Source organism: Cynoglossus semilaevis, chromosome W, assembly GCF_000523025.1.
Source record: "Cynoglossus semilaevis isolate Cse_v1.0 chromosome W, Cse_v1.0, whole genome shotgun sequence".
NCBI lineage: Eukaryota > Metazoa > Chordata > Actinopteri > Pleuronectiformes > Cynoglossidae > Cynoglossus > Cynoglossus semilaevis.
Genome location: NC_024327.1, coordinates 8,270,203 through 8,283,502, shown reverse-complemented (window position 1 = coordinate 8,283,502; position 13,300 = coordinate 8,270,203). Strand labels below are relative to the sequence as shown.

Below are 13,300 nucleotides of genomic sequence, written 5' to 3'. Positions count from 1 at the left end.
AAACCCGAAAGAGTGCACACAGGCCTTCTGTGACGGGATCCATACAAGCACAAGCTTGATGAATGACACAGAAGATCAGAACTTGGAAGAACTCCAAAACATGTCCCTGTGTAATGATCCCAGTCAAGCAACAACAAAGTCGAGCGCCCCCTTTTCAGATCACGCTTCATTCCTTTGTTCTTTGGGTGACTCGCAAACAACTGTATACTGTCCCCCCATAACAAGTGAGGTTAGAATTAATGGAACTACAATCACCGATGCAGTTTTAGCTCTTTGGTCGGAGAAGTCTGCCATCAGTCAGACCTTATTCGACGAGCTTCATCAAAGACAACCCTGTCCAACGTTCGTTCAGAAGAGTCACCGACTCCTTTCTGCTGATAGACCTCAGGTGCCGGTAAAGGCCGTGGGTGTCTGTGCTATGACAGTAACCATTGGAAAAAGGGAATTCCTGCATTTCTGGAGCGTAGTTCCGGACCTACCTAACCAGCTTTTCGTTGGGGCAGACATATTAATCAGATTAGGAGCCCAAATAGACATGTTAAACCATGTTATTTGGACGCACGCGAATATCTCAAACTTCCCGCTCCTCGCTAACCCAGAACATATGCGCTCAGGACAAACCATCCCTCAAGCATGTCAGGTAGCGAACGAATTTGACCTAGTGATCCCTGCTAGAACAGCTGGATTCCCCCTCAAGCTGGTCATTTTGAAAGGACAAGGGCTCCCAAGCTCACAAGCCTTCTTTCAACCCTTGCCTCCATTCCTGGATTTTAATTTAACAGTTTGTGGCACCCCTTTTCTTGAACTGAACAATCGTTCAGTCTACATTCTGGTACAGAATGTGACCAACTTTCCACTGTCTATCCCAGCCCGCTGTCCATTAGGTCTATTGATAGATGAGTCATTCCATGATTTTGAACTGACCATCCCAGTTCTGGGAGAACTACCGGTTTCATTAACCAGCCCAGAGGATTATGGATTTGCGTTCTCCACCTCTCCGAACAGCTGGATCCACATTGAGCCACACAACTTATTGTGGAATGAACACTCCCTTATGCCTGAAACTGATTTATCAGAAGACCTAATGGTATATGCCCTGTATATTGCCCTACTGGTAGTGCAACCAGGAGACAGCTCTGAGGCAGACGTTGTGAGTTCTCTGCCAGAAGAACCGTATACAGGTTTTGAACTAGAGGTTCAACAACAGCTTACTAAAGCTGATAGCCTGACGTTGGACACTCAAAAACAACAACTCCGTGAGCTGTTCTACGATTTCAAACATATTTGGGCACAGGATTCAAACGATTGTGCAGTCACAAATCTCCATACCGTGAGAATCCCAACTAATCCTCGGGCACCCCCGGCATTTGTGCGCCAATATAAGATCCCACTAGCTGCATATGATTCCATAAGAGAAATCATAAAAACTCTGCTCAAAAAGCAGATCATACGAGAATGTAATTCAACCTACAATTCTCCCCTGTGGCCAGTGCTTAAACCAGGCAAGTGGCGTCTTACTATTGACTACAGACAGCTCAATAAATAGGTTCCACTGTCGAGATGGCCAATGATCCACTTAGACCAGGAACTCTCCAAGGTGAAGAATGCAAAGTTCTTCTCCACGGCTGACGTGGCTAGTGGATTCTGGACAATAAAAGTTGATCCTTCTGACCAGTACAAACTGGCATTTTCCTTTGATAACCGGCAGTTCACTTGGAACAGGTGTCCTTTCGGTTATTCTAACTCACCAGCCGAGTTTAACATCTTCCTGCACAAGGCAATGGGCGATGCAGCTGCTCGTGGGAACTTGATCTACAGTATATTGACGCCATTGTGATCAGGTCACAAACCTTTGAAGACCATCTGACAGAAATACGTCACAACTTGACTCAACTTGCTAAGGCAGGGGCAAAGTTGTCCATCTCCAAGGGACAATGGTGCTGTCAGAAGGTTGAGTATGTTGGCCGACTTGTGGGACCTGATGGTATTGAGCCCCAAACAGGAAGAGTCAAGGCTATCCAGGATATTAAAGCCCTGGCCAACGTTTACGAACTAAGGAGCTTCCTCGGTATCTGCAACGACTCTAGACAGTTCATTAAGGATTACACCGAGATTTTATAGTTTTATAGTTTCTTATTGTGAAAATGTGTTTCTAAACAGTGTGGTCTGTCTAACCATGATGATGAGCTATGACATTTTCTTCTGAGCAGGAAACTGACAGAGAGAGCTGATGTGTTCATGTACTCTTTGTCATTGATGGCTGTTCTCTACTTCTAACACAAGCAGAGAGGAAGAGAATGTGTTCAGAGTGGTTCTCTTGGAGGTGTGAAAGTTATGAGTTTGTATAAGCAGAAGTTGCTTATCTGTTAAGTTGGTTTGTTGTATTTGTTTGATCTTATTTGAATGTTATTCCAGAGTATAAGGCACAGAAGCAAGAAAAGCATAATAGAGAAGAAGGAAACATATGTCGCACCAGTGTTTTCTAGTGGTTGTCAGTGTAAATATAACGAACATGTACATTTGCAGTGAAACATCAGTAGCAGATACTAGGACACAAGCCTCGAGTGCCCTATCGCAGCCTTCAGCCTGAATGTAACAACAGGAATTTTGTATTTTAATATATAAGTTGCACCAAAGTCTGAGTCTCATTTTCCTCATTCATTAACAATCAAAATATGTTTTTCACCTTTTAACTCACTCTACTAACTTACTGGTGTATTTCTCTGTATATTATCTACTAAACTAACCTGTCAAACATCCTTTACAGTTTTTACTCTGTTTAGCAAAATGGTACAAACCCTTGTCCATTTCCTCACTATCAATCCTTCAATACAACTCCTATTAAGAAATTTCTTGCTGGTCTCTTATCAACACCGAACAAACAAATAATTACGTTAAAAATTGCAATATTTACTGTCGGTAATAGTCCATATATTTAGCTAAGTGGGTAGATAAATCAGAATGACAAATATGATTCAGTTAGGACTCCTGACTGTTGAAGAAACCTCTCAGTCAGAAGGACAGTCATTAGCATGGGATCTTGTGTTCACTCAGGCAATCGTCAAGACTATACTTTCAGGGATCATTTTTATAGTTTCTAATTGTGAAAATGTGTTTCAAAAGAGTGTGGTCTCACTAACCATGATGATGAGTTATGACATTTTCTTCTGATCAGGAAACTGACAGAGAGAGCTGATGTGTTCATGTTCTCTTTGTCATTGATGGCTGTTCTCTACTTCTAACACAAGCAGAGAGGAAGAGAATGTGTTCAGAGTGGTTCTCTTGGAGGTGTGAAAGTTATGAGTTTGTATAAGCAGAATTTGCATATCTGTTAAGTTGGTTTGTTTTATTATTTTGATCTTATTTGAAAGTTATTCCAGAATTTAAGTCACAGTAGCAAGAAAAGCATAATAGAGAAGAAGGAAACACATGTCGCACCAGTGTTTTGAAGCGGTTGTCAGTGTAAATATAACGAACATGTACATTTTCAGTGGAACTTCAGTAGCAGATACTAGGACACAAGCCTCGAGTGCCCTATCGCAGCCTTCAGCCTGAATGTAACAACAGGAATTTTGTATTTTAATATATAAGTTGCACCAAAGTCTGAGTCTCATTTTCCTCATTCATTAACAATCAAAATATGTTTTTCACCTTTTAACTCACTCTACTAACTTACTGGTGTATTTCTCTGTATATTATCTACTAAACTAACCTGTCAAACATCCTTTACAGTTTTTACTCTGTTTAGCAAAATGGTACAAACCCTTGTCCATTTCCTCACTATCACTCCTTCAATACAACTCCTATTAAGACATTTTGTAGAGGGTTGGAAATTATAGATAACCAAATAATTACGTTAAAAATTGCAATATTTACTGTCGGTAATAGTCCATATATTTAGCTAAGTGGGTAGATAAATCAGAATGACAAATATGATTCAGTTAGGACTCCTGAATGTTGAAGAAACCTCTCAGTCAGAAGGACAGTCATTAGCATGGGATCTTGTGTTCACTCAGGCAATCGTCAAGACTATACTTTCAGGAATCATTTTTATAGTTTCTAATTGTAAAAATGTGTTTCTAAACAGTGTGGTCTCACTAACCATGAAGATGAGTTATGACATGGTTAAGAGTTAGGTATATGAAGTATGTAAATAACTGAGGACTAACGAGTTAAGGTGACCAGTTATTGAGGGAAAGTTGATTCTAAGCGCGAGTGTAAAATCGATGGTAAGCGGCTAATGCTAAGCGGACCCTTGCAAGTGAAGAAAGATGAGGTATGTTGATGTTTATTTTGGAACATGTTTTATTGTAGATGTAATTTTCTTTTTTTTATTATCTCTTTTCATAAGTTTTATCTGTACAATAAATTGATACTTACAAAGATACAATTATCTTCTAAACCAGGGAAAAGCTATTCTTAAGTGGCAGCTCAGTATAATTGAACTCTGCGGGAGGAAGTGCTTCATAAAGGATGATTGATTATTATTTATGATTGGTTTAGGGGAACAATAGCAAATAGTTATAGTAAAAATAGTTACTTCGTTGAAACCAAGATTGATTTACTGTTTTTTATGAATACAATACAATGTTGTATTATTGTTACTAAAATGTGGTTCTATAAATCTGTGCTGTGAACGGACAAGATTACCTGGATGTTATGACTAGTGTTGAAGTCATAAGGTCAAAATGAGAGATTTTGGATTTTGAAATGTTATATATGAGAAAGGAGAATAAATCCTGCTGCCGTGACGATAACATCAGTACGACGTGTACTTCCTTTATTTCTACTGCAGGAGAATAACTGGCCACCTCCCAGCTACCAAGCGAGGGAGGCAACAATTTTGGGGGCTCGTCCGGGATTAGCACTTTTGTTCGGCAGGTGCTAATCATCCAAGAACTTTGGGATCCTGATATCCTATTCCTTGACGTCTGGTTTCCTGAGCGTGTGAACCGAGTGACAGAGGTGTCCAGAGGATGTCAGCCGTACAAGATCTATGCTGGGAAATTCAGCAGCTGCTTCACCAGCTAACCATGCTGCCAATTCAAGTCTGCTCTACAAAATTGCAGTGTCATGCAAAGATGAGATGGAGGAAGACTGGCCAGGTGAGGATGCCACTAATGCGGAACTCTTGGACTTCATTGTCGACTTTTTGAGAAGTAAACAGCTGAAGGGCCTCGAGGACCAAGGGATGGCTCGCCTGCTCATTCTTAAAGATCTCATTGATGAACTGCAAACACCACAACCAACTGCAGAAGGTGGAATAGCATCAGGTGAAGAGCATGCAGATTCAGAGGCCGAGACTGAACCAGTACTAGAAGTGGGAGCAACAGTGAGTACGACTGTACCCACAATGGTTGCGGGTCATGGAACTGGTTTGGTAAAATTATCTGATGTAGCCGCATTTTTACCTCGTAGAGAGTACAAAATTCACGGTGGACAAATTTCTGACCATGATTCTGACTTGAGTTTCAATAACCTGTGCAAACAAATTGATGAAGGTCTAGCTGAAGGGTTCACACCGGCTGAGGTAATCAGAACAGTACTAAAAATTACTAAACCTGGTACCTTCAGAGACATGCTAATTACTCAAGCTGGGCTAACAATAGATGAGCTGAAACGGTTTCTGAGAGTACATCTCAGGGAAAAAAGTAGTACAGAGTTGTTCCAGGAACTGAGCAATGCAAAACAAAATGACAGGGAAAGCCCACAATAGTTCATGTACAGATTAATGGTGTTGAAACAACGTGTCTTGATTGCTTCTAAACAAAGCACAGGACTCAAGTATGACAGCAACCTAGTGCGGGGAGTGTTTTTACACTTACTTTACCAGGGAATGCATGAGACATTTTCATATATTAGACAAGACATCAAAGCTCACATGACCAATATGAGTATCACTGATGATTTCTATTTAGAACTGATAACCAGGTCCGTTAGCGAAGACAATGAGAGACAGAACCGTTTGGGGCAGACACACAGACAAAAGGCTGTCAGTGTCAATGCAGCACAGCAGGACCGGCAGAATGATGGCCAGATGCAGGTAGAGGTCCAAGCTAATCGTACTGCCATACAGGACCTGACAGCACAAGTCTCCTCCTTAACCAAGAGCCTAGAGAAAGTCCTCACAGCTGCAGTGAATGTGGCGCCAAATGACACACATGTAACTCAACCACGCCCAAAGCAGCCTTCAAAGTCAGAAATCAGAGGGAAATGTCAACTGTGTGTAGCCCAAGGAAATGATCACTGTACCCATTGCTTTCGATGTGGACAAGAGGGACACAGAGCTGTTGGGTGTCTTTTGAAAAATAACTTGCCGGGAAACGGAGTAAGGTCATTGGGAAGGGACCACCAGTGACTGAAATGAGTGCCCGGTCCCGTGTAAATGTAAATTCCCCTGCGAAACATGATCAGTCACCAACCACTCGGGCCCACCAATCACCCAATTCAGCAAAACTGAGGCGTGTAGCTAAATTGATTGGTGGAAGGTGTATGTTGAGCTGTCACCTAAATGGGGTTAAGGTGCAGATGTTGCTTGATAGTGGAGCCCAGGTCAGTATGGTGGGGAAGTCCTGGTTAGAACAAACGTTACCTAACGTCAAAATCCATCCCCTTAATAGCTTACTATCAGACCTCACGCTTGACATCACTGCCGCAAATGGAACAGCTGTACCATTCGAGGGGTGGGTTGAGGTACTCCTGGAAGTGCTAAGTGAAAACCATGGCAGAGTAGCAATACTAGTGCCACTACTTGTCAGTATAAATTGTGTAACTAGCCCTTTGCTAGGGTTCAATGTTATCGAGGAGATAATCATGGTAAATGAGCAACAGCCAGATGGTCTTGGATTGTTAGACTTACTCTCAGAAGCAATGAAGGTTCAAAGGCAAACCGTGGAAACACTTGTGTCTGTCCTAAATGAAACAACGTTTAAGGAAGAATCCACAAGTTCTGTCGTAAAAACTGGGAAGAGAGGACTCACCATCCAAAGGGGGCAGATCTGCGAGGTGAGATGTCGCTTTAGGTCGCCATCGAGGGAAGGGACTGCCTTATTTGAGCCAGCAATAGAGAGCAGTTTACCGGATGGGTTAGAGCTTTTTTCGGCTCTGGTTATTGTACCTGCGGGTGTTTCCAAGACTGTGAAAATTCCCATTCAAAACGTGACCCAACATGACATATTCTTACCTCCGAAAATAGTCCTGGGCTTTATTGGGGAAATCAGCGGCCTTCAGGCAGTGAGTATCCCCTCCAACACTCAGACCTCAACCTCCCAGACTAAAGACATGTTTTTCGGTACAACTCGAGCAGAAACAAGTGTAGACCACCAAAACGAAGACAAAGAAGCAGACAAAGCACCTTGCTCTGAAAATAAATGGCAACCCCCAGTAGATTTAGACCATCTTACTGAGGCTGAACAGGTGGTGGTTCGCCAAATGCTCTTTGAAGAGTCTGACGTGTTTGCGAGGGAGGAAGGTGACATTGGCTGTATTCCAAATCTGCAGTTAAAAATTCACACCACAGATGACAAGCCCGTTCAGAAATGTTACAACTCCATCCCAAAACCCCTGTATGCAGAGGTAAAAGAATACATCCAGAATCTTCTGAACCGAGGCTGGGTTAGAAAATCAGTGTCGGCTAACTCTTCTCCTGTTGTCTGTGTGTGCAAGAAAGACCACAGTCTTCGTTTATGTGTCAATTTCCTTGAACTGAACCGGAAGACCAGACCGGACCGGCATCCCTTGCCACGAATACAGGATATGTTAGACAGCTTGGGAGGGAATACATGGTTCTCTATATTGGACCAAGGTAGCGCGTACCATCAAGGTTTTGTAAGCGAAGAATCAAGGCACCTGACAGCGTTCAGCACTCCCTGGGGTCTGTATGAATGGATCCGCCTCCCATTTGGACTGATGTGGACAAATTTCTGACCATGATTCTGACTTGAGTTTCAATAACCTGTGCAAACAAATTGATGAAGGTCTAGCTGAAGGGTTCACACCGGCTGAGGTAATCAGAACAGTACTAAAAATTACTAAACCTGGTACCTTCAGAGACATGCTAATTACTCAAGCTGGGCTAACAATAGATGAGCTGAAACGGTTTCTGAGAGTACATCTCAGGGAAAAAAGTAGTACAGAGTTGTTCCAGGAACTGAGCAATGCAAAACAAAATGACAGGGAAAGCCCACAATAGTTCATGTACAGATTAATGGTGTTGAAACAACGTGTCTTGATTGCTTCTAAACAAAGCACAGGACTCAAGTATGACAGCAACCTAGTGCGGGGAGTGTTTTTACACTTACTTTACCAGGGAATGCATGAGACATTTTCATATATTAGACAAGACATCAAAGCTCACATGACCAATATGAGTATCACTGATGATTTCTATTTAGAACTGATAACCAGGTCCGTTAGCGAAGACAATGAGAGACAGAACCGTTTGGGGCAGACACACAGACAAAAGGCTGTCAGTGTCAATGCAGCACAGCAGGACCGGCAGAATGATGGCCAGATGCAGGTAGAGGTCCAAGCTAATCGTACTGCCATACAGGACCTGACAGCACAAGTCTCCTCCTTAACCAAGAGCCTAGAGAAAGTCCTCACAGCTGCAGTGAATGTGGCGCCAAATGACACACATGTAACTCAACCACGCCCAAAGCAGCCTTCAAAGTCAGAAATCAGAGGGAAATGTCAACTGTGTGTAGCCCAAGGAAATGATCACTGTACCCATTGCTTTCGATGTGGACAAGAGGGACACAGAGCTGTTGGGTGTCTTTTGAAAAATAACTTGCCGGGAAACGGAGTAAGGTCATTGGGAAGGGACCACCAGTGACTGAAATGAGTGCCCTGTCCCGTGTAAATGTAAATTCCCCTGCGAAACATGATCAGTCACCAACCACTCGGGCCCACCAATCACCCAATTCAGCAATAGAGAGCAGTTTACCGGATGGGTTAGAGCTTTTTTCGGCTCTGGTTAATGTACCTACGGGTGTTTCCAAGATTGTGAAAATTCCCATTCAAAATGTGATCCAACATGACATATTCTTACCTCCGAAAATAGTCCTGGGCTTTATTGGGGAAATCAGCGGCCTTCAGGCAGTGAGTATCCCCTCCAACACTCAGACCTCAACCTCCCAGACTAAAGACATGTTTTTCGGTACAACTCGAGCAGAAACAAGTGTAGACCACCAAAACGAAGACAAAGAAGCAGACACCACAGATGACAAGCCCGTTCAGAAATGTTACAACTCCATCCCAAAACCCCTGTATGCAGAGGTAAAAGAATACATCCAGAATCTTCTGAACCGAGGCTGGGTTAGAAAATCAGTGTCGGCTAACTCTTCTCCTGTTGTCTGTGTGTGCAAGAAAGACCACAGTCTTCGTTTATGTGTCAATTTCCTTGAACTGAACCGGAAGACCAGACCGGACCGGCATCCCTTGCCACGAATACAGGATATGTTAGACAGCTTGGGAGGGAATACATGGTTCTCTGTATTGGACCAAGGTAGCGCGTACCATCAAGGTTTTGTAAGCGAAGAATCAAGGCACCTGACAGCGTTCGGCACTCCCTGGGGTCTGTATGAATGGATCCGCCTCCCATTTGGACTGATGAATGCACCTGCTGCATTCCAGCGGTGTATGGAAGAAGTGCTTGAAGACATTCGGGATGAGTGCTGTGTGCCATACCTAGATGATGTCCTTTGCTATTCAAAAACGTTTGAGGAACATGTGAACCATCTCAGACAAGTACTTTGCCGTATGAGGCAACATGGCATCAAACTACGGCCAACAAAATGTGAACTGTTCAAGAGGAACATTGGGCGAATGGTGTCCGGAGAAGGAATTCACCTTGACCCAAAGGATCTGGAACCAGTGATAGCGCTGAAGGAGTGGAAACCTCACACTGTTGGCGAAGTCAGAACACTCCTGGATTTCCTGAGTTATTACAGGTCCTTTATCAAAGACTTCTCTCGACTTGCTCGACCCTTGTTCGAACTCCTCCAGAACCCAGCTGAAGATGCTTCTGTGACTAACACTCCTACCCGCCGGGGCAAAGTACAAGGGAAAAAGGGGGATAAGGGACAGCTCCCTTCCCGCACCCACCCCAATTGTTTGGACAACCGAACACCAGAATGTTGTGTCAAGCTTTGTGGAGATGCTAACTCACCCTCCTATACTAGCTTTCCCAAACTTTGATCTCCCTTTCAAATTGCACACAGATGCATCAAATGACGGGCTGGGAGCAGTATTATACCAACAACAGGATAACAAACTTCGTGTCATCGGGTATGGGTCCAGAACATTAACGCCAGCTGAGAAGAACTATCACCTACACTCTGGTAAACTGGAGTTCTTGGCTCTCAAATGGGCGATCTGTGACAAATTTCGTGATTACCTGTATTACGCTCCCACCCTTTTCCCTTTTCAATAGTCTGTTCCAGTCCAAATATTGTCCGACTTCTGCTCGGTTAAATGCTGTGGGACACATGCTGTGGGTCGGAGAATTGGCAGACTTCCGCTTCGACATAAAGTATAGGCCAGGAAAAATGAATGCAGATGCGGATATGTTGTACAGATACCCAGTGTGTATCCAACATCAAATGGGTGAGTATACCGAATCATTTTCGCCTGAGGTAGTGTCGGCAGTGTGGCAAGGAACTAAAGCAGGTCATGAAGCTGACGTCCCTTGGATGGCTGTGTTACAACTTCAAAACAAAGATGAAAATGTTGTGTGGACGGACAGCGTTGCCAGTGTTACCCCCGAAAACATCTGAGTCGCACAATAAGAAGATTCAGCAATTAAAGAAGTTATCTCTTTGAAACTCAATGCATGGACTCCGAATAAAAGAGAGAAAAAAGCAATGGGAAGGCATACAAAAAGATTACTTTTTGAATGGAATAAACTGGAAGTGGACAATGGAATACTTTACCGGACTGGACAGCACAGACAGTTGGTCCTCCCAGAAAAGTTAAAACCTGTGGTGTTGAGAAGCTTGCATAACGAGATGGGACATATTGGTGCGGAAAAAGTGATTCAGCTCGCCCGTGAAAGATTCTACTGGCCCTACATGCAAAAGGACATAGAGGATTATGTGACAAAGAGATGTGCCTGCATCAAACAGAAAAGACCGAATGTTCCACAAAAAGCCCCGATGGGATCCATCACCACCAGCGCACCCTTTGAATTGGTCTCAATTGACTATTTGCATTTGGAGCCTAGTAAGGGAGGATATGAATATATCCTAGTCATCATAGACCATTTCACACGTTTTGCGCATGCCTACCCGACAAAGAACAAATCAGGAAAAACAGCAGCGGAAAGGATTTTCCAGGACTTCATCCCTCGCTTTGGATACCCCGAGAAACTTCACCATGATCAAGGACGTGAATTCGAGAACAGTTTGTTTCAAAGACTACAACAGTTGTCAGGAATTGCTCATTCTCGGACCACACCTTATCATCCCCAGTGCAACCCAGTTGAACGATTAAACCGCACCCTTCTTCAAATGTTGCGTACTTTACAAGAAGAGCAAAAAAGTGAGTGGAAAGAGCATCTGCCTTAGATTGTGCATGCCTACAATTGTACAAGGCATGAAGCTACAGGTTACTCTCCATTTTTCCTTCTGTATGGTAGAAATCCACGGTTACCGATTGACCTGCTCTTTGGTTCAAAGACCGAGGCAGGGGCAAGTGATCATCAAAGCTTTGTAAAACAGTGGGCAGATCGGATGCGAGCAGCGTATCAAATAGCCGCTGATAACAGTCAGAAGTCTTCAGCTAAAGGAAAGAAGCAGTATGATAAGGGGGTGAGAGGTGTTACTCTTCAGCAAGGTGACAGGGTATTAGTGAAAAATCTCTCACAGAGGGGGGTCCAGGGAAACTGCGTGCTTACTGGGAGAAAGTCGTACATCGTGTGGTAGAAAGAGTGGGAGATGGACCAGTCTATAAAGTGCAGCCTGAGGGAGGAAGCAAATCCCTGTGCGTACTTCACCGAAACTTGCTGCTACCTGTAAATGACTTACCGCTTGAACAAGAACTCCCTGTGGAGAAGAGAAAAAGACCAAAGAAACAGATTTCACGAAACACAGATATATGAGAAAGGAGAATAAATCCTGCTGCCGTGACGATAACATCAGTACGACGTGTACTTCCTTTATTTCTACTGCAGGAGAATAACTGGCCACCTCCCAGCTACCAAGCGAGGGAGGCAACATTAGCACCACTAGTGACACTCAGGCACTAGTGGGGCCCAGGGAGGTGTTCAGATGAGCACGCCAGCACAAAGGCACTGGTGGAGGTGCGTCAGGCAGCAATGCCCAGCAGGCAGACCACCAGCCTGTATTTTCATATGAAGACTCCGAAAACAAGTCTTTAAAAGGAAAACACATGAACAAAGAGATTCGCCCTCATGTGACTCAGGAGCACGCCCTAGGGAAGTTTACAACATGTAAGTTCTATGAGCGTGCATGTGCTGCCGGAACTGCCCCGGCAGCATATAAGCAAGCAAGCAAAGCGGGAAGGGGGCCGTTCTTCCTCTCCAGATCGTCTCTGAAGGTGGTATGAGCTCTCAGAGCTCTGTTTGCCTTATTTTACTTCAATAAAGCTTTTATTTTTGAGCTACTGTCTCATCCTTCCTCATCACTGAATTCGGGGGAACGCAAGGGAGAAGTGTCATCCCGACAATACATAGACCATATATAAGAAATGGACACAGCCATTTGGTTTTAATAGTAATGTACAGGTGCTAACACTGCTCTCAGGGTGAGTACTGTTGTCAGGGAAAACTATGGCAGTGTGAGGTTCCGCCTCACATTCACCCAGTTGTGAGATTCATTTTGCAACCATACTTTTTTTAAGCCATTCAGAAATTAATTTGTTTATATAATTAGATACGTATAAAGACAACGAAGTCACACCTTAGCATTGAATCCACTGTCACTTCTCAGTTAAACATAAGAAGTTTACACCTCATCCTGGCACTTTAAAAAAAAAAATAATACTTGCTGCTCACTTTAAGTGAGAACTTGTTTACTGGGAAGCTGTGGACATTGTTTTCACTTTAAATGGTTTAACTAGTTATCATTTAATTGGTTTATCTTATCCTCAGTGGTGTCTGATGTGACAACAGTGTCCGTTTGAAAGACTTTTTGTTTACTACTGAACAACTTGTTTGCTCTTGCGTTGGAACACTTGTCTGTTCATTTGGAGGAAAATAAAACTGGATATAAACACTTTCTTGCTTGGTGTCCTCACTGTGTGTATCACATTATTACACTGTCTTATTAGACTGTCCGCCAGT

At 43.4% G+C, this 13,300-nt stretch overlaps 2 non-coding genes and 1 pseudogene across 2 annotated transcripts; all 3 read left to right on the top strand.

Annotated features, from left to right (window-relative positions):
* Positions 1–2,104: 2,104 nt before the first annotated feature.
* Positions 2,105–2,313, top strand: LOC112486444 (small nucleolar RNA U3). Its single transcript, XR_003048873.1, has one exon. It is a non-coding gene; the product is annotated as a small nucleolar RNA U3 (small nucleolar RNA).
* A 750-nt stretch (positions 2,314–3,063) lies between these two features.
* Positions 3,064–3,278, top strand: LOC112486443 (small nucleolar RNA U3). The gene has a single exon (XR_003048872.1). It is a non-coding gene; the product is annotated as a small nucleolar RNA U3 (small nucleolar RNA).
* Positions 3,279–4,025: 747 nt separating this feature from the next.
* Positions 4,026–4,126, top strand: LOC112486445 (uncharacterized; annotated as a pseudogene).
* The last annotated feature ends 9,174 nt before the right edge of the window (positions 4,127–13,300 follow it).